This window comes from Rana temporaria, chromosome 4 (assembly GCF_905171775.1).
Source record: "Rana temporaria chromosome 4, aRanTem1.1, whole genome shotgun sequence".
Classification (NCBI taxonomy): domain Eukaryota; kingdom Metazoa; phylum Chordata; class Amphibia; order Anura; family Ranidae; genus Rana; species Rana temporaria.
In genome coordinates, this window is record NC_053492.1 from 210245478 (window position 1) to 210267223 (window position 21746).

Sequence of the window (21746 nt, forward strand, 5' to 3'; positions counted from 1 at the left end):
TCAATAGATTTGCTGGTGTTCTCATATTAATTCCTACAGGCAGGGATCTGCTCATATTAATACCACAGGCAGGGGATCATTCTGAAAATATTTTCACGTGGTGTACCGTGTCCTCTGCACAGTGTGCACCTAAAGCTACGTCAATAGATTTGCTGGTGTTCTCATATTAATACCACAGGCAGGGGATCTGCACGTTTTTTCACGTGGTGTACTGTGTCCTCTGCACAGTGTGCACCTAAAGCTATGTGAATACATTTGCTGTTCTCATATTAATACCACAGTCAGTGGCTGATCAGCATGTATTTTCACTGCTCCCATCCCTGCACCCACCAAGAGTAACTGTGACGGCTTACAGTGTTGTGGCACCAGCACAACCACTACCACCAACAAAGGCCCAATTTTTTGCCCCTGTTCTTGATGTAATTGCAATTCAAGAGTAACTGTGAGGACTTACAGTGTTGTGGCACCAGCGCCAGCACCAAAGGCCCAATTTTTCTACCACTGTTCAACAATGGCATGTAATTACAATTATTGATACAATAGTTCACAGCAGGGTGTTCCAGCGCCCACCAAGACTAACTGTGAGGGCTTACAGTGTTGTGGCAACACCAACACCTAGGGCCCAAATTTCTGTAGAGTATATACAGGCTCCTACTTTCAAACATCCAACTTAAAAACGACTCCTACTTGCAAACGGAAGGAGACAACAGACAAAAAAAAACAAATTTTCAAAAAAACATTTGTGATTGGGACAGAAAGGGAGGTGCAATCTTCTGAACAGATGCGCACAGACAGAAAAACAAATGTTACAGGGGTAATAATACACTTTAAAAAAGTATCAGTTTTACAAAAGGATTCTACTTAAAAACAAACTTACAGTCCCTGTCTTGTTTGAAAAGACTGTAATGTATAAACAGCATCAAGTTACTCACATAGAAGTTACTGTATTTAGGCATAAAGATGGGGTCCATAGGACAGTCAGGCCGCGTACACACGGTCGTTCCAAACCAATGAAGTGGCCTGATGGTCTGATGTGCGTACACACCATCGTTCCAAAAACCGATCGGGTCAGAACGCGGTGACGTCAAACACACGACGTGCTGAATAAAACAAAGTTCAATGCTTCCAAGCATGCGTCGACTTGATTCTGAGCATGCGCGGGTTTTGAACCGATGCTTTCTGTACTAACCATCGGTTTGGCCGATCGGGCAGCGGTCCCTGGGTTCGATTTTGAAGCATGTTTTTTAAAATTTTGGACCGAAGGAAAATAGACCGATGGGCTATACACACGGTCGGTTTGGACCGATGAAACTGAACCTCGGTCTATTTTCATCGGTTTTGTCCGACCGTGTGTACGCGGCCTTAGTCTCTCGTCCGTGTTGGTGAATCCACACGGTTCATCACAAAGTTCTATACGGATTTAAAAAAAATGGAAGGAATCCTGAAAAAGCATTGGCCGATCCTTTTGGAGGACCCACACCTTAAGCCAATTCTACCTCATACTCCCAGAACCACTTACAGACGAGCTACCAATCCAAAAAATAGAATTGCACCCAGCAAGCTAAAAACCTTACCTTCCTCAGAATTTGTTCCCATGATTTCGTTGAAGGGCATGTTCCAATGCAAAAAAACTGCGTGTAAAACATGTTCCTTTATAAATAATGGTCAAAGAGAGTTTACAACAAAAGGAAAAACTTACATGAGTAGTGATTTCTATAATTGTGGTTCAGACTTTGTTGTATGTGCACTGACTTGTCCATGCCAGCTCCTCTATGTTGGTCGTACCATGCGACCACTTCGCCAACGTTTTGGTGAGCATAGAAGGAAAATAGAAGGAGGACGTGACAAACACAGCGTACCCCCGCCATTTTGTTGAATATCACAAAAAATCCACCAATGGTCTAAAAGTCTGGGTAATTGAACAAATTTCAAACAAGTTTTCGGAAGCTGAAAGAATTTATTATTATACACATATCCCTCGTTTTATATAGAGCCAGAGGGTTTGCATATATATTACATTAGTGTAATCCTATACATTATGATGCACATTATATTAAGATGTTTTTAATCTCTTCCAGTCCTGTCCCGCCTTCCTCCCTTCCTTGTCATTTTTCTTCTATTTTTATTTTCATTTTTTCTTTTTCCCCCTTTCCCCCCCCCCTTCTTTACACGTAATATTTTTTTATAGAGGACAGACCAAAAGTTTGGACACACCTTCTCATTCAAAGAGTTTTCTTTATTTTCGTGACTATGAAAATTGTACATTCACACTGAAGGCATCAAAACTATGAATTAACACATGTGGAATTATACATAACAAAAAAGTGTGAAACAACTGAAAATATATTTCATATTCTAGGTTCTTCAAAGTAGCCACCTTTTGCAGCAGACACATCTCCAGAACTGTTAAGAGGAGACTGTGTGAATCAGGCATTCATGGTAGAATATCTGCTAGGAAACCACTGCTAAAGAAAGGCAACAAGCAGAAGAGACTTGTTTGGGCTAAAGAACACAAGGAATGGACATTAGACCAGTGGAAATCTGTGCTTTGGTCTGATGAGTCCAAACTTGAGATCTTTGGTTCCAACCCCCGTGTCTTTGTGCAATGCAGAAAAGGTGAACGGATGGACTCTACATGCCTGGTTCCCACCGTGAAGCATGGAGGAGGAGGTGTGATGGTGTGGGGGTGCTTTGCTGGTGACACTGTTGGGGATTTAATCAATCTTGCAGCGGAATGCTATTCCATCCGGTTTGCATTTAGTTGGACCAATCAAAGCAAAATGTGGCTACTTTGAAGAACCTAGAATAAGAAATATATTTTATTTATTTTTATATTTAGTTTTGATGCCTTCAGTGTGAATCTATAATTTTCATAGTTATGAAAATAAAGAAAACTATTTGAATGAGAAGGTGTGTCCAAACTTTTGGTCTGTACTGTATATATATACTTTTTTTTATAAAAAACAGTGTTGCATAATAATTTTGTATTTCGCAAAAGCTTTCCTTATATTTATTTATTTATATATTTCTTCTGGGTCCTTTAATGTGTATTTTTATGTTTTTATGTATTTTTATGCATCTTTTATATCTGAGTGCATACTCCATTATTTTCTTGTTGTTCCAAACAATTTGCCAGTATTAGTGCATAATTCCTCATCTTTGTTAAGGTCGTTTGCACTTTTTCTCCACTAGGTGGCAACACCCCATAGGCATACAAAAGCAGGCTGTTTACAGCCTTCCCAATTAGCTTGAGAAAGGTGCGCGCTGTGATCCCCCAGAACTCACAGCGCCAGCACTGAAACGTGTTGCATTCTGGGTCCTGTGACGTCATCCCCTCTTCACGCTGTTGTGTCCCAGCGTGCGCTCCAGCCCTCCACCTAGCTGCCGCACAGTTTACCCGTAAACCTCCTGTATGAGAAAACAAGCACCTGCGTTTATCTTTGCAACACACAGCAGCTGCTACAAGTGGACTTCACCAACACGGCCGAGAGACTGACTGTGCTATGGGACTGTCCTATGGACCCCATCTTTTTGCCTAAATACAGTAACTTCTACTGTATGTGAGTAACTTGATGCTGTTTATACATTAAAAGTTAAAATATGGACGGTTGGGACTTTAAATGAGATGCGATTAGCAATATGCGATTAAGTATAAATATATATATATAATGGCAAATGTAAAAATTCTTACCATAAAGACCAGGCTCAAAAATACCAAACCAAAGAAGCACAAAACCAAATTAGTCTGTCTAACTGTATGTAATTAAAACAGAGGTTCAGTTGCAGTCATTTGCAAATGTCTGGGAAGCTGCAGGCCACGTCACGGCACTCTGTGTAACTGCAGTCCTAACTGTGATTTTTAAGGCCTCCAAAGGAGGAACCCAGGTGTGCTAATTAATAGACAGGGAGCAGAAAGCAACATAGAACCGCCCCTATCTATGGTTGGTCTGGCAAATGAGAGCACTGAAAAAACAAAATACAAAAAACAGGGGTGAAACCAAAAACATGCCTACCAAACCAAAATAAAATGGGGTTGGGACTTTATATGAGGCATGTGGTTTGGGTCACCACAGGCCTCCATCCCTGTAAGGATAAAATATGGACGGTTGGGACTTTAAATGAGGCCTGTGGTGACCCAAACCACATGCCTCATATAAAGTCCCAACCCCATTTTTTACATTAACCAGGGATGGAGATGCGATTCCAGGAGTGTCACACATTGCCTCCACAGATCTACCACCAACAAGTTAATTCATGCATTGTCGTTTTTTGACTAGCTGACCCAGTTTGATGTGGTCCGCACCCAGTTTGGTGGTATTTTGGTTTGGTAGGCATGTTTTTGGTTTCACCCCTGTTTTTTGTATTTTGTTTTTTCAGTGCTCTCATTTGCCAGACCAACCATAGATAGGGGCGGTTCTATGTTGCTTTCTGCTCCCTGTCTATTAATTAGCACACCTGGGTTCCTCCTTTGGAGGCCTTAAAAATCACAGTTAGGACTGCAGTTACACAGAGTGCCGTGACGTGGCCTGCAGCTTCCCAGACATTTGCAAATGACTGCAACTGAACCTCTGTTTTAATTACATACAGTTAGACAGACTAATTTGGTTTTGTGCTTCTTTGGTTTGGTATTTTTGAGCCTGGTCTTTATGGTAAGAATTTTTACATTTGCCATTATATATATATATTTATACTTAATCGCATATTGCTAATCGCATCTCATTTAAAGTCCCAACCGTCCATATTTTATCCTTACAGGGATGGAGGCCTGTGGTGACCCAAACCACATGCCTCATATAAAGTCCCAACCCCATTTTTTACATTAACCAGGGATGGAGATGCGATTCCAGGAGTGTCACACATTGCCTCCACAGATCTACCACCAACAAGTTAATTCATGCATTGTCGTTTTTTGACTAGCTGACCCAGTTTGATGTGGTCCGCACCCAGTTTGGTGGTATTTTGGTTTGGTAGGCATGTTTTTGGTTTCACCCCTGTTTTTTGTATTTTGTTTTTTCAGTGCTCTCATTTGCCAGACCAACCATAGATAGGGGCGGTTCTATGTTGCTTTCTGCTCCCTGTCTATTAATTAGCACACCTGGGTTCCTCCTTTGGAGGCCTTAAAAATCACAGTTAGGACTGCAGTTACACAGAGTGCCGTGACGTGGCCTGCAGCTTCCCAGACATTTGCAAATGACTGCAACTGAACCTCTGTTTTAATTACATACAGTTAGACAGACTAATTTGGTTTTGTGCTTCTTTGGTTTGGTATTTTTGAGCCTGGTCTTTATGGTAAGAATTTTTACATTTGCCATTATATATATATATTTATACTTAATCGCATATTGCTAATCGCATCTCATTTAAAGTCCCAACCGTCCATATTTTATCCTTACAGGGATGGAGGCCTGTGGTGACCCAAACCACATGCCTCATATAAAGTCCCAACCCCATTTTTTACATTAACCAGGGATGGAGATGCGATTCCAGGAGTGTCACACATTGCCTCCACAGATCTACCACCAACAAGTTAATTCATGCATTGTCGTTTTTTGACTAGCTGACCCAGTTTGATGTGGTCCGCACCCAGTTTGGTGGTATTTTGGTTTGGTAGGCATGTTTTTGGTTTCACCCCTGTTTTTTGTATTTTGTTTTTTCAGTGCTCTCATTTGCCAGACCAACCATAGATAGGGGCGGTTCTATGTTGCTTTCTGCTCCCTGTCTATTAATTAGCACACCTGGGTTCCTCCTTTGGAGGCCTTAAAAATCACAGTTAGGACTGCAGTTACACAGAGTGCCGTGACGTGGCCTGCAGCTTCCCAGACATTTGCAAATGACTGCAACTGAACCTCTGTTTTAATTACATACAGTTAGACAGACTAATTTGGTTTTGTGCTTCTTTGGTTTGGTATTTTTGAGCCTGGTCTTTATGGTAAGAATTTTTACATTTGCCATTATATATATATATTTATACTTAATCGCATATTGCTAATCGCATCTCATTTAAAGTCCCAACCGTCCATATTTTATCCTTACAGGGATGGAGGCCTGTGGTGACCCAAACCACATGCCTCATATAAAGTCCCAACCCCATTTTTTACATATACATTAAAAGTTTACAGTCTTTTCTAAGTGGCGCCTGTTGTTGTTTTTTCTCTGTTACATGTTTGGAGTTTGGCTTCAGCTCCCTGCACAAGGCTGCCCAGATCCTACAGACTGTTATCTCACTTCAGAGCTTGGTGCTCAAAGGACTTTTTACTTGAAATGTGTTATATCCTTTAACTGCAGCGTGCGCCATTACTGTATATATTTTACCTGTCTTGTTTGCACCGCCTGTATACTGCTGTTAAAAGTATATAGGGACAAAGGGGCTGGTAATGACCTGGGGGGAGGGGGGCGGGGAAACCCATGCTATTTTTCTCAATGAACCCAGACAAGGGACCCGCCAAATTGATCACAGAGCAGCACTGGAGGGCTCAGTCTGAGAATTTAAGTGTACCCTAATGTGTTAATATTCGGTGCCTATTTGTACATTGTGGCAAAAGCTACCACAGGGCCTCTAAAAAGTAGTAATGCGGGAGCGCATGCGCGGCGCCGAGCGTAATGGTAGCTTGAAGCCTTAGCTCCTTGCACCGCGGGACTATAGCAGCACTTTGGGGGCTATATTCTGCCTTTTGTATCTCTTCAGTAGCACCCCCCCCCGACTCCTGAGACGTCCGTGTATGCTGTCGTCCGAGAAGAAGAACTCTGGGAGGCCCAACTGCTCTCCTGCTCCGTCGTCCGCCTCGGAGACACCTGGACTCTCCCATCCTTCCGACGGTGGTGGTGAGTACCCCCCAGCCCTTTCCAAAGCAGACTTGGACTCAAGCTTGGAGGCCATGTATACCCGACTCGCCTCCAAGTTCCAATCGGAGCTCCACAATACCTCCCACACCATGTCACAGGAGATAGCTGCCCTGGGCTCCAGAACAGATCGCCTGGAGAACAAGCACGATGAACTGTCGTTAGCTTTTAATGATCTGAGCAGGGAGCATGAATCACTGCAAGCTGCCTTCTCCCTTATGCAATCGCAAGTCGAGGACCTCGACAACAGAAACAGGCGCCATAACCTGAGGCTGAGGGGGGTTCCTGAGACGGTCACAGACCTGATCCCCACCGCCATTAAACTTTTTAAATCCCTTCTCCCTGACAAAGAGGCCGCTGCGTTCACGTGTGACCGTATCCACAGGGCTCTGAGACCTAAACCGCCTGCAGACAAGCCTCCCTGGGATATTGTGTTATGCATGAAGGACTTTCTGATCAAAGAAGAGGTCCTCAGGGCTGCGAGGAACACCCCCAGGATCATCCTGGATGATTATACCATCCAGATTTATCCAGACATCTCCTCCGCCACCTTGGACAGATGTCGGGGTATGAAGGAGATCACCGCCCCCCTCCAAGCTGCTAGGATTCGCTATCGCTGAGGTTTCCCCTTCAAGATGCAGATCCCGCATAATGGGTCTACGTACGCCACCACTAACATCCTGGAGGGCCAGGAAATCCTGGTGAAGCTGGGACTCTTAGATGCTGAAGCCCTACGTCGACCTCCATTGACCCCGAGACCTTCCCAAATCTGGCACACTCCACCGACCAGGCGAGACAGATGGAGGATACGCTATGATGAAGCCTCACCCCGGATCTCATTGAAGTGCTAGCACCTTCTCCTTATTAAGAGGGACTTAACAACTGGCTTGGACGACGCTGCACTCTATTTACCATAGAACTGCTTCGCTTGGCTGCTTGTCCCTTGGTGCCGCTTTATGTGGCTCACCCCAGCAATGCAGCGCTGTGTTTGCTTTACCCCCACTGGGTATTTTTCCTGTTGCCCCTTTTTTAGTTTGGGCTTTTTGTTTTTTTGTGCGCTCTCGCTGGGTTTGAGGCCTCTGTGCCTCGGTGTAATTGCTTATTTATCAGGACTCCAAAGAATTCCTGATCCCATGTTTTTTTTTTCTATCCAAGTTTATTTGCCTTCTATTTTTTTTGTGTCTTATCTTTTTCTGTTATTTTTGTCTGTGTTCTTTTTTTTCTTTTTTTATCTCACTCAGGTATGGTTCCATTTGTATCAACTTCCACTCAGCCTATTGCCAGGAACACTGCCTACCAAGGTCCCCAGCTTTTTCTACAACGCTACTTTGTGTGGACTCTGAGTCTGAAGTGCGGCAAGTTGTACCTGAACCCTACCATGAGTTCCTGGATGTCTTTAGTAAGCGAGGGGCTGACATTCTTCCCCCGCATCGGCCATACGATTGCCCAATTGAACTGCTTCCCGGGTCCGAAATCCCTTTCGGTAGAATCTTCCCCCTCGCTGAACGAGAACAGGAAGCACTAAAGGAGTATATCCAAGAAAACTTGAAAAAGAGGTTCATCCGACCCTCTACCTCCCCAGCAGGAGCAGGAATTTTTTCGTTGAGAAAAAGGATCACTCCCTACGACCTTATGTGGACTATCGGGAGCTCAACAAAATTACAGTTAAAAAACGATATCCCCTCCCTCTAGTACCCAAACTATTTCAGAGATTAAGGTCAGCAACCATTTATACCAAACTAGATCTACGGGGGGCTGACAATTTAGTCCGCATCCGTCAAGGGGATGAGTGGAAGACAGCCTTTCGCACCCGATTCGGCCACTATGAGTACCTAGTGATGCCCTTTGGACTATGCAATGCCCCGGCTACCTTCCAACATTTTGTCAATGATATATTCAGAGACTTCCTAGATATATTTTTGATTGTTTACCGAGATGACATTCTGATTTTTTCCATTTCTCTAAACTCTCACCGAGGTCATGTCAAAAGGGTGAGCCGACATCCGCCAACACGGACTATATGCTAAAGGTGAAAAATGCGAATTCGAACAAAGAAGCATCCAATTCCTGGGACTGATAATCTCTCCTGAAGGGATCAAGATGGACTCTGAAAAGGTCTCTGCTATCTTAGACTGGCCTGCACCTACCGACAAGAAGGGGGTGCAGCGCTTCGTAGGATTTGCCAACTTTTACAGGAGATTCATTAAGGGCTTCTCCGCTATCATAACCCCTATCACACAGTTGACTGGACAGAACCTCCGCTTCCATCGGACACCCGAGGCACAAGTCGCATTTGATACCTTGAAAGGACTGTTTACATCAGCACCTGTTCTTGGTCACCCTGACCCGTCTCTGCCGTATACACTAGAAGTAGACGCACCTGAATTCACTCTTGGAGCAGTCATCTCCCAACGCCAAGACCCCAAGGATCTGATGCATCAAGTAGCCTTTTTCTCCCGCAGGCTCTCCCAGCAGAGAGAAACTATGACGTTGGGGACCGAGAGCTACTGGCCATTAAGGCGGCTTTAAGAATGGAGATACCTCCTGGAGGGAGCAGCGCATCCCATATTGGTCTATACTGACCATAACAATCTGGAGTACCTGAGGACTGCTAAACGTCTAAAGCCACGTCAAGCATGTTGAGCCCTGTTCTTTTCCCGATTTGTGTTCCACATTACCTACCGGCCGGGCTCGAAGAATGTTAAACCAGATGCACTCATATGTTCAATGACCCCAAGGAACCACCAGTGGCAGATACCATCTTGTCTGAAAATAACTTTTTACTTTTACAGAGCAACCTCCTCAACTGAATGAAGCAGGCTTCGACAGACGTTCCTAGCCCTCCAGGGGTCACGCTGACACTTCGGGAAGGTTTGCTGTTTAACGGAAGCAAGGTATTTGTGCCTGAATGTTTACGTATAACCATTTTGGGTCTGTGCCATGATCATCCCCTAGCAGGTCATTTCAGGGTCCACAAGACGCTTGATCTCCTGAAATGCACATTCTGGTGGCCGGACTTGGAAGAAACCTGTAAGATGTACGTGAATTCCTGTGCAATCTGCAATTGCAGCAAGGGTACAAAGAACCGAGCCTGGGGTCTACTTCGGCCACTGCCAGTTCCTGACGGACCATGGAGAATGATAGCCATGGATTTCGTTGTAGAACTTCCCCCATCAGAAGGATGCACAGCCATCTTCGTGGTAGTGGACCGACTGTCCAAAATGGCCCATTTCTTGCATCCAAAGAGTACTCCCTCGGCCAAGGAGACGGCTCAAGTGTTTTTCAGAGAAATTGTAAGGCTTCATGGAGTCCCTATGAACTCAGATCGGGGGGTTCAGTTCACTTACAGGTTCTGGAAAACTCTGTGTGAAGCCCTTAAAATTTACAGATCCTTGTCCTCCGCCTACCATCCTCAGACCAATGGACAGACAGAGAGGACTAATCAGACGTTAGAACAATATATCCGATGCTTCACCACTTTTGTCCAGGATGACTGGGTATCTCTGCTGCCACTGGCGGAGTTCGCCTACAATAATGCCACTCACTCTGTCACAGGTCAGTCACCCTTCTTTGCAAATTATGATTTTCACCCATCCGTCTTGCCTGACTTTATTCCAGAAACCACAGTTCCTGCTGTCCAAGACACAGTGGATTTCCTCAACCGCAAAAATAAGTTGCTTCAAGAAGCAGTTACCAAGGCACAAGCAGCAAGCAAGATGGCTTTTGACAAGAAAAGAAGGGGTGAACTGATCCTCCACCCAGGAGACCAGGTATGGTTGTCCACTACGAATCTCAGGTTGGCATGTCCCTCAAAGAAATTGGCACCTAAATTTGTGGGACCATTCCCAGTCAAGAGAAGGCTTAATGAGGTTGCTTATGAATTATCTTTACCTGATTCACTTAAGATAAGATCCTGTCTTCCTTACTCTCTTGAAACCTGCAGTCCCTGACTCTTTTCCAGATAGAGTATCCAGGCCACCAGAACCTGTGACCATCAATGGCGAAGAGGAGTATGAGGTGGAGGCTATCATAGACTGTAGGAAGAGAAGGAATCAGGTACAGTACCTGGTTAAGTGGAAAGGATACGGCCCGGAGGATAACTCTTGGGAGGTTGAAAAGGATGTGCACGCAAAATACTTGGTTAATGCCTTTTTTCGCAGTCACCCACAGAAGAGAGACCTATTGGGCACCCGGGGTTGTCCGTAAGGGGGGGGCAATGTCATGGATCTGCCACTTAAGAGTTAATGGTGCAGACTGAGTTCAGTGATTGACAACAGGCTGCCCTATTTAAAAACCTCAGCAGCACAGTGTCTTCGCTGCCTGATCTGCAGTTCATACCTGTTCCTGTGACTTCCTGTGATCTGATATGTTTCCTGTGTTTGACCCGGCTTGTTTGACTACGATTAATCTCTGTTATCCTGATCCTGGCCTGCCTTGTGACCACGCTCAGCCCTACACTGCTTGATATCCTGTTGCCAAACTTTGCCTGTATCCTGACCATTCTCTGCCTGTCGTTTTTACCTACATCTGATCGTCTGTTACCAAACCCGGCTTGTCTGACTACGTATTCAGTGTCTCCCCAGCCCTGCATCTACCATCCTGCTTCCTGTTTCCTGCTGCACCAGCTGGACTGACAAGAACAAAGACGAACCAGGCACCCATACACCGCCAGGCTCTTGCAGCCACTGTTGCAACATCAGTGGCCCTTGAGCCGGGGTTGTACGAGAAGGCCTTCCCACTGCACGTCAGGCTCATCCGGCAGGTACATAACAGTATCACAGTGGGTGGTATTTACAGGAGAGGAGTGTGGATGGTATGATAGTGGGCAGTATGTACAGGAGAGGAGTGTAGAGGGTATGATGGGGGCAGTATGTACAAGAGAGGAGTGTGGAGGGTAAGGTTGGGTTACAGTATGTACAGGAGAGGAGTGTGCAGGGTATCACAGTGAGTGGTATGTACAGGAGAGGAGTGTGGATGGTATGATAGTGGGCAGTATGTACACGAGAGGAGTGTGCATGGTATCACAGTGGGTGGTATGTACAGGAAAGGAATGTGGATGGTATTATAGTGGGCAGTATGTACAGGAGAGGAGAGGGTATGATGGGGGCAGTATGTACAAGAGAGGAGTGTGGAGGGTATGATAGTGGGCAGTATGCTCAGGAGAGGAGTGTGAAGGGTATGATAGTGGGCAGTATGCACAGGAGAGGAGTGTGGGGGGTATGACAGCCGACACTATGTACAACAGAGGAGTTTATGAATGTGGGCAGTATGTACAGGAGAGGAGTGTGGAGGGTATGACAGTGAGCAGTGTGTACAGGAGAGGAGTGTAGACGGTATGATACTGAGAAATGTACATTAAATTAGTGTGGAGGGAAAGACAGTGAGCAGTATGTACAGGAAAGGAGTGTTGAGGGTATGGCCATAGGCAGTATGTACAGGAGAGGAGTGTGGAGGGTATGACAGTGAGCAGTGTGTACAGGAGAGGAGTGTAGACGGTATGATACTGAGAAATGTACATTAAATTAGTGTGGAGGGAAAGACAGTGAGCAGTATGTACAGGAGAGGAGTGTTGAGGGTATGACCATAGGCAGTATGTACAGGAGAGGAGTGTGGAGGGTATGACAGCCAGCAATATGTACAATAGAGGAGTTTATGAAAGAGTGCAGTATGTACAGGAGTGGAGTGTGGACGGTATGATACTGAGCAGTATTTACCTGAGATGAGTGTGGAGGGTAAGACAGTGAGCAGTATGTACAGAAGAAGAGTGGGGAGGATATGACAGTGGGCAGTATGTACAGGAGAGACATGTGGAGGATATGACAGTGGGCACTATGTATAGGAGAGAAGTGTGGAGGGTATGACAGTGAGCAGTATGTACATGAGAGGAATGTGGAGGGTATGATGGTGGGCACTATGTATAGGAGAGAAGTGTAAAGGGTATGACAGTGGGCACTATGTATAGGAGAGGAGTGTGGAGGGTATGACAGTGGGCGGAATGTATAGGAGAGAAGTGTGGAGGGTATGACAGTGAGCAGTATGTACATAAGAGGAATGTATAGGGTATGATGGTGGGCACTATGTATAGGAGAGGAGAGTGGAGGGTAAGGAAGTGGGCACTATGTATAGGATAGAAGTGTGGAGGGTATGACAGTGAGCAGTATGTACAGGAGAGAAGTGTGGAGAATATGACAGTGGGCACTATGTACAGGTGAGGAGGATGAAGGAATCTGGGAAGGAATAATTTAAAGGTTTGTGGAAGGACGTTTAGGGACTGCGTAGTGGTTAAGCTGGCCATATATGGATTGAAATTACGCTAAAATTAAGCAGAGACCTGCCATAGTCGATCTATGCATCGGCTAGCTGGTTTTACACAAGTCAATCTATTATCTGACTTGAGTACAACCAGCCTGCCAGCTTTTTCTCAAAACAATCAGTGCTGCCAGCTATAGTTAGCAACACTGATCACGGTATTCACAGTGTTGCCTTGGGTGAATCGTTAATGTTTAATCGCCATAATTGTACATAGATATAAATATATATTACGATAATGATAAGATGTATAGTGTGTAAGGGAAGGATTCCAGGAACGGTTTAAACTAGACTCAGAGTCTAGTTTGTAAAATATCTATTCAACACCCTCTGTTTGATATGCATGAAGGCAAATGGATAATGTCGCAAGAGACGACCTGTCCACCTCACCTTTTTGATATACAAACAACCCAGGAAGAGAGATAACAGCGGGAGGCTAGATTACACGAAGACACCGTGAATGACTCTTCCTGTACATGAATGGCCATTGAAGGGATGTTAATGAAACCATGAGTTAATTAACTTGTCTTCAAATCTATTTCATTCCTAAATTTAAGGTGGAAGGAAGCTGTGACCATATTAGGAAAGGATAGTAATGTCCAATCAGAGGGGGCCCCAGGGATATAAAGTTAAGGTGGAAGAAAGCTGTGACCATATTAGGAAAGGATAGTAATGTCCAATCAGAATGGGCCCCATGGATATAAATTAAGACCTTGCAGTCTAGTTAGAAGGGAAGGAGAAATTAGAACAGATCCTGGGCCCAGGGGAAAAACCGTTCTGAAGGTAATATCAAGGAATCTTCTCCTCACGCACTTACCATAGCTTAATCATAATTTGTTTTCTTAATACTTTTAGTGTGATGTACTTACTTTGTATTTGAAACTAACTTTTATTTCCCTTACTTTAAAACTGTATATGTATGCAGTATGTTAGATAGCTAATATATTTTCTCTAAATAAATGTGTTATATTAAACCTTTCACTCTAGTCAAAGAACTCTCTCATTTTTAACCACATATCATATATGTGAGTTATTAAATATAAAGTTACTGGTTAACAACAGGCATAACACAATAACATTGCAGGAGTGATTCCATTCCCCATCCACAGGTTAGCAGGTGAGAGGGTGTGTGAGGACAGGCTGGGGATAGATACTAGTCAGTGGCTGGTGAGGCACTGGCTAGTATCGGAGCCAGATACATACAGGTTACATACGACAGGATCGTTAGAGAGAGAACAATAATTCTAGCACTAAACCTCCTCTGTAACTCTAAACATGTAACCTGTAAAAAAAAATTAAAGCATCGCTCAGTATACAAAAGAAAATCGTGCTATCTTTAGTGTTTTTTTTTATGAATGAAACAGTTTCTTAAAAAAAAAAACACGTTTTAAAAATTGCTGCACAAATACCGTGTAACATAAAAAGTTGCAAAGACCACAATTTTATGGTGTGTCTGCTAAAACAATATATATAATGTTTGAGGGTTCTGAGTAATTTTCTAGGAAAAAAATTATGATTTTTCCATGTAGGAGAGAGGTGTCAGAATTGGCCTGGGTGGCAAGAGGTTAATTACTAAGTAATATACAAATAATTATTATAAGCACTGTGATCTCAGTCTGATGCAGTTTGTATGTAAACTGGCCGCTCTGTATGCAAAAATGAGGGAAAAACGTTCTGGACAGCCACTCTCCAAAAATAAATTGCTTTTATTGTAAAATCAAAAAACACAAAAAGCATGCCACAGCAAGCGAGGTAAAAGCTGACGCATTTCACACCCAACTTTAGTGCCTATTCATAGCTTAGTAAGCCAGTACCAGTGCCTTTTTTGATTTTACAATAAAAGCAATTTATTTTTTGAGTGCGGCTGTCCAGAAAGTTTTCCCCTCATTTTTGCATCATTTTATGCATTGACGGCACCCGTGGCTTTGGATCAGGTGAGGAGACTGTTTGATTAGTATCCTAGAGTGGTGATTTCTCTCTGGCCGCTCTGTATGTAGCTTCTGACAGGCTGCACAAGCAGCCCCGTATCTCCGGAAACCTTAAATGATAGCAGCCCCATATTTTGACCAGTGGTGAGGTGGGTCTTATCCCCCAAATGTGGGGTCTCTGTGATCCCTTGTCGCAGAGCTACAACCCTCAAAGTCAATCCTTTTTTTGTGCAAATGGGCCTATCTTAAGGAAGGGGCCTGGAGCTGCAGTTCCAATAGCCCCTATGTTAATCCGGCCCTGCTATTCTATTGTTTTTTTATATTCTATTTTTTTCTATTCTAATCAAATTTCAGAGGATGGTTTTGAAAATGATTTGAAATTGATTCGAAAACGTTTCAAATTGATACAAATTTAAATGTTAATCAATTTATATACAAATAAACAAAACAAATTCTGAAAAATAATTAAATGCATTAACTAAACAAATGAATGTTAAAAGCGAATCAAAACAAAATGAAACAAATGTTTTAGTTTTGCACATAGAACGCAGTGTGTTACTGCATGTTTAACGCTGTATATTTCAGTGCGTTACTACACGTTTAATGCTGTATATTTCAGTGCATTGCTGCATGTTTAACGCAGTATAGTCCAGTGCATTAGTGCACATTTAACAAAGTATATTTCAGTGCGTTAACTGCACATTTAACGCAGTATATTTCAGTGCGTCCTGCACGTTTAAAGCTGTATTTTTCAGTGCGTTACTGCATGCTTAATGCTGTATATTTCAGTGCGTTACTGCACATTTAATGCAGTATAATTCAGTGCATTAGTGCACATTAAACAAACGATATTTTAGTGCATTACTGCACTTTTAACACAGTATAGTTTATTGCATGTTACTGTGCGTTTAATGCAGTACATTTAAGTGCATTACTGCATGTTTAACCTTGTATATTTCAGTGCAATAGTGCACGTTTAACTAAGTATATTTCAGTGGCATTAGTGCATGTTTAACGCTTTATGTTTCAGTGTGTTACTGCACATTTAACACCAGTAAAAAACAAATTGACAGGCATGTTACCCCAACCGCAGCGTGTTGCCAAGTTGTCTCTAGTGATAGTGATGATGGAGGGAATGATGGTGATGATGATGTCACTGATGTGACTTAGGTGCTGGATAAAGCAGAGGAAAGTGAGGGTGAGGCACAACCCCAAAGAGGCAGCCATCATGGATGAGTAAAGAGCAGTCACCCTATTCAACCAGATTGTGGATCTGTTATCTCCCGGCTGACTTCCCACAGCTCAGCTGTTTGGGCCTTTTTTAGCACATGCGTAGCCGATCGCACTGTTGTGATTTGCAAACTGTGAATCAAGCACATCAAGTGTGGCAAAAACACCAGCCAATTGGGTACCACATGCTTGACAAAGCATTTAAACTACCACCACTCAGCCTGTTGGCCAAAGCACCTGAAAGCCACACAAATTTGAAGCAATTCTTCTCCTCCTTACTCCTCACCTTCCTGGTCTACCCCCACTATACCTCATGACCTCTTAGCAGCCTCCACAGAAAGGGATAATGGTATAGCGCCCAGTGTCCCAGGTCCTTGCAGCACATCTGCCAGTAGCACACTACTGGCTGTAGACTATAGCAGGCAAATTTCTCTGCTCCATCTGCTGCAGCAGAAAAAAACAGTCACTACCACCCACATGCCCAGCTTGTCAAAGATTGTCAAAGCTGCTGGCTTTACAACTCCTGCTTTTCCATCTGCTGGATTCTGCCCCCTTATGTGATTTTGCAGAATGCGCTATACCACAATGGCAGGTTCCCAGTCACTATTTCTTTTTACGTAAGGCCATTCCAGCTTTCTACCATGATGTGGAAGGCAATATTATGGCATCATTGGGCAAGGCAGTCAGCTGCAGGGTCCACGATACTGCTGTTATGTGGTCCAGCAAGCATGGTCAAAGATGATAAACTTTGTTCACAGCACACTGGGTAACTCTGCTTGCAACTTGGAAGGATGCAGGACAGGACTCAGTGCTGCAACCTCTTGTGCCGCCATGTCTCCAAACAGCTAGTGGTGATGATGCAAGATTTGTCAGCTCTACTCCCTCTTCCTCCTCAAGGGTCTATTCAATGAGTCGGGCTAAAAGGTGCCATGCAGTGCTTCAGTTGGCTAGCCTAGGGAACAGGCGCCACACTGGAGAACACCGCGCCAGCTTGAGTCAGGAATGGTGGTGTACGATTATGGCACAAACCTCTTGGCTGCCCTTAGACAGGGAAAGTTGACACATGTGCCATGCCTGGCACCAGTGGTGGCTGGTGCTCAAAATTTTGGAGGGGGCGCAAAACAAACATCAATTGCAGCCTCACTGTGCCCATGAAATGCAGGCACTGTTCCATTAAATGCAGCCACTGTGCACATTAAATGCAGCCACTGTGCCAATCATATGCGGCCACTGTGCCCATCATATGCAGCCACTGTGCCCATAAAATGCAGCCACTGTGCCCATTATATGCAGCCACTGTGTCCCATCAAATGCAACCACTGTGTCCCATCAAATGCAACCACTGTGCCCCATCAAATGCAGCCACTGTGCCCCATCAAATGCAGCCACTGTGCCCCATCAAATGCAGCCACTGTGCCCATCATATGCAGCCACTGTGATCCATCAAATGCAGCCACTGTGTCCCATCAAATGCAACCAATGTTTCAAGAGGAACGTTTCGGAACTCAACCCATCCCCATGGGTCTGAGGGATCAGAAGATGAAAGCTCTTGAGGACACCTTAAAGAGTTTATGTAATGCCTTTTCCAACTCTGGTAGGTTACAGTCTGGTGGAAAACGTAGTTTTGAGGCTTATGTGGTGGTGGTGGTGGAGAAGGGGGCCACCTCAGTGATGCCTTTTAATTTTTTTTAGTCCTTGGCACTCAGGGCTATCAGCTTCCACATCCCATCAGCAGCATCTGCATCATATGATGGGAGAGTATCTAGGGGCAAAAACAGACACGGAGAGCTTTCCAGATGATGATCCACTGGGTTACTGGGTCATGAGAATATACCACTGGCCAGAACTTGCCCAGTATGCAACTAAGGTGCTGGGCTGCCCTGCATCCAAAGTACAAATGTGCCACTTTACAGACAGACTAAAATTGTTATTGTTATTTCTCATTTATATGGTTTCCCTTTAAATATTAATAAATTGCTGCTCATTTAAAAATGATGTTATTTACAAACTTTTTTTTCATTGATACATGTCCCCCAGGGCCCATAACTATTGTATGCACAATCACTTGCATATAAGCCTTTAAAGTGGTCACTTTTAATTTTTCCAGTTCGGGTCCCATAGACTTCAATGGGGTTCATTATTCAGTTCCCAAACTCTTGCGATGTTCGAAAGTTCTGCCACAAACCAAACGGGAGGTCGTTCAGCCCATCTCTATTAGCTAGGATAGTTATCTGCTTAAATTTAGCAATTAATTGCCTGGGCTTGACAGTTTTATGATGGCTATTAGACAAGACTAGCCCTGTCTCACACCATTTTCTGAGGTGTCCAATTCACATTTTCCTCACATGGCTTCCTCCCAAGTTTGCCCTAGTGTGTATTAAAATATATTACCAAAAGTATTGGGACACCTGCCTTTACACACATATGAGCTGACATATTACACAGCATAGAGGGCCAGATTCACAGAAGAGATACGACGGCGTTTCTCTGAAACGCCGTCGTATCTCTCAGAGTATCTATGCGACTGATTCATAGAATCAGTTACGCATACACCGTCGGATCTTAGGATGCAATACCTCGGCCGCCGCTGGGTGGAGTTTGCGTCGTATTCCAGCGTCGGGTATGCAAATTAGCAGTTACGGCGATCCACAAAGGTTTTTCCCATCGTTACGTCGGCGCAAGTCTTAGTTTCCCGTCGCAAAGTTAGGGGTGCTATTAACATGGTGTAAAATGACTCCACCATGTTAAAGTATGCCCGTTGTTCCCGCGTCGCTTTTGAATTTTTTTTCACGGCGTAAGTACGTTACGCACGTCGCGATTCACAAACACGTCATTGTACCTGAATCTGGCCCAGAGTACATAAAACTATTTACATTGGATTGGATTGGATTGGAATAAATACTTATAGAGCGCCGAATGCGAGTTGTGAAACTCGCGTCTAAGCGCTTACCAACAAGCTGGGGGTATCCAGTTCCCAAGAGCAAAAAGAAGAAGCTAGGACATCTAAGTAAAAGAGGGGGGGGTGTCAGGGCACAAAAAGCCTATCCCTACTCCCTGACCATGGACCGCAGCCTGGGATTAAGGCAGCGTCCTGCTAAAGGCTTGGAAGGCCAAGTCTCTATCTGTAGGCTTGTGAAAAAAGAAGTGTTTTCAAGCCCTTACGGAAGGCCATCAAGGAGGAGGATGCTCGGAGCCGATGAGGGAGCTGGTTCCAAAGAGAGTTCCCCAGTGTTTGGAGCCGGCGGCCGCCTTTTGAAGCTGATCGACTAGATTTAATAATTGCTAACAGGGCGTCAGTCGAGCGAAGCTCTCTGGGTGGACAGTAGTGTTGTGTCATATTCGATAAGTACATCGGACCTAGTTGCCAATAGGCCCGAAACACCAGACAGAGTGCCTTGAACTCAACCCGTTTTGCTATCGGGAGCCAGTGTAGATTCTTAAGCACCGGGGAGATGTGATTCCGCCTTGGGCAGTTTGTGACTAGTCTTGCAGCATGATTCTGTGTAATCTGCAATCGTTTTATCCACTTCTGTGGGAGCCCTAGAAAGAAAACATTAGAACAATCTAACCTAGAGTGGATAAGTCCATGAACTAAGATCATACGGTTGTGCTGAGTGAAGAGATTCTTAATTTTCCGTAATAATTGCAGATGATAGTTGGCTGATTTTATGCAATATTTTGCGTGAGGTACGAAGCTTAGTTCAGCATCAAAAATTATACCCAGATTTTTTACCTGCTTAGCTGGAGTTGGGGCAGGGCCAAACGAGGATGGCCAGGCAGGTAAAAAGGTAGAGTTGGCTTGTGGGCCGATCAGCAAAAGCTCAGTTTTGTCGGCGTTAAGGCCTAGCCTGTTTGAGTCCATCCATTGTTGGATGTTAGATAACACTATATTATATTACATCTGTCCATGTTGCCTATAGAGGATCATACATACACTATTTTATGACCGCACAAATGTGCTTCTGGAAGAATGGTCAAACATTCCCAAAGAAACACTATTAAACCTTGTGGACAGCCTTCCCAGAAGAGTTAAAACTGTTATAGGTGCAAAGGGTGGGCCAACTCAATATTGAACCCTACTTACTACGACTGGGCTGCTATTGAACTTTGTGTGTGTGTAAAGGCAGGTGTCCCAATACTTTTGATAATATAGTGTATTGTATGTGTGATTCTCTACAGGCAACATGGACAGATGTGAATAGTTTTATGTACTCTGTAAAGTGCTGTGCTGTGTAATATGTAAGCCCTAAATAAATAGAGAAAACAAGTAACATTAAATAAATAAATAAATGTGCAACAGAACTTGGCAGTTGAAAGTATGACATGTATTTCTGTTGTTAAAAAACCATCATTAGGAAAATGGTATAAATAATATTGTTTGCCCTCATTTAAAACAATGCAACAACAACCAATGTATTTGCTCTGCCTTTTTAGTGTTCTTGCTTACTTAAGTGACTAGATTTGTCTACTTTAGAGTATTCAGATGCAGTTGGTAACTAAATATTTCACTAACTTTTCTGTTAGCATTTCAAAAGGAATATGCATTAAACCTTTTTACAGAAGTGTATATCATTGCAAAGTGAAGGAACTTCTTAATGATAATTGTAGGATCCTAAAACGCTGAAGAAATTGACAGATGTTTTCAAAATGATAAGAGCTATTCAAAAACACATAAGAAAAACACTTAGGGGTAGATTCACGTAGAATGGCGTATGTTTGTGCGGGCGTAACGTATCCTATTTACGTTACGCGTAAATAGGTCGGCGATGCTGCGCTCTGGATGGATGGATCTTCTCATCGCTGGACCGGAGATCACCCGCACCCGTCGCTGGATACAGACAACGTTGGAGTAGGAAGCCGGGAACCAGTGTCACCGCTGGATTTTTTTCTATTAATAAAGGACTTTTTTCTAGGTGTGTGCTTTTTTTTTAACTATTTACACTTGCTTCATGAAATAGTAGGGGTACAATGTACCCCATTACCAATTCACATAGGGGGGGCCAGGATCTGGGGGTCCCCTTTGTTAAAGGGGTCTTCCAGATTCTTCTTTTAAATCATTTTTATTGTTTTCAACGTACAGGTAACAGGTACATCAATGCACTGTAATAAACAATATCGAAACAACGATGCATAGGAACCTGACATGTATGAGGCGTGTAACCAGCCGGGTAAGCGCGTTCCAAGGAAAGATAGCAGAACAGAACATTGAACAAAATCAACATAGGCTATAATAGCCATAAACGCTAAGCAGACCAGTTAGTATCAATATACATATATCAGAGGGAGGGGAGATAATGGGAGGGGGGTGGGAAGAAAGGGGGAGGGGGTGGGAAGAAAGGGGGGGGGGAGGAAAGGAAGAAGAAGAAGGTGGGGGGGGGAGGAGGAGAGCAGCAGTCAGGTAGTATCAGTGTGCAAACAGGTAATTATCAATGGACATAA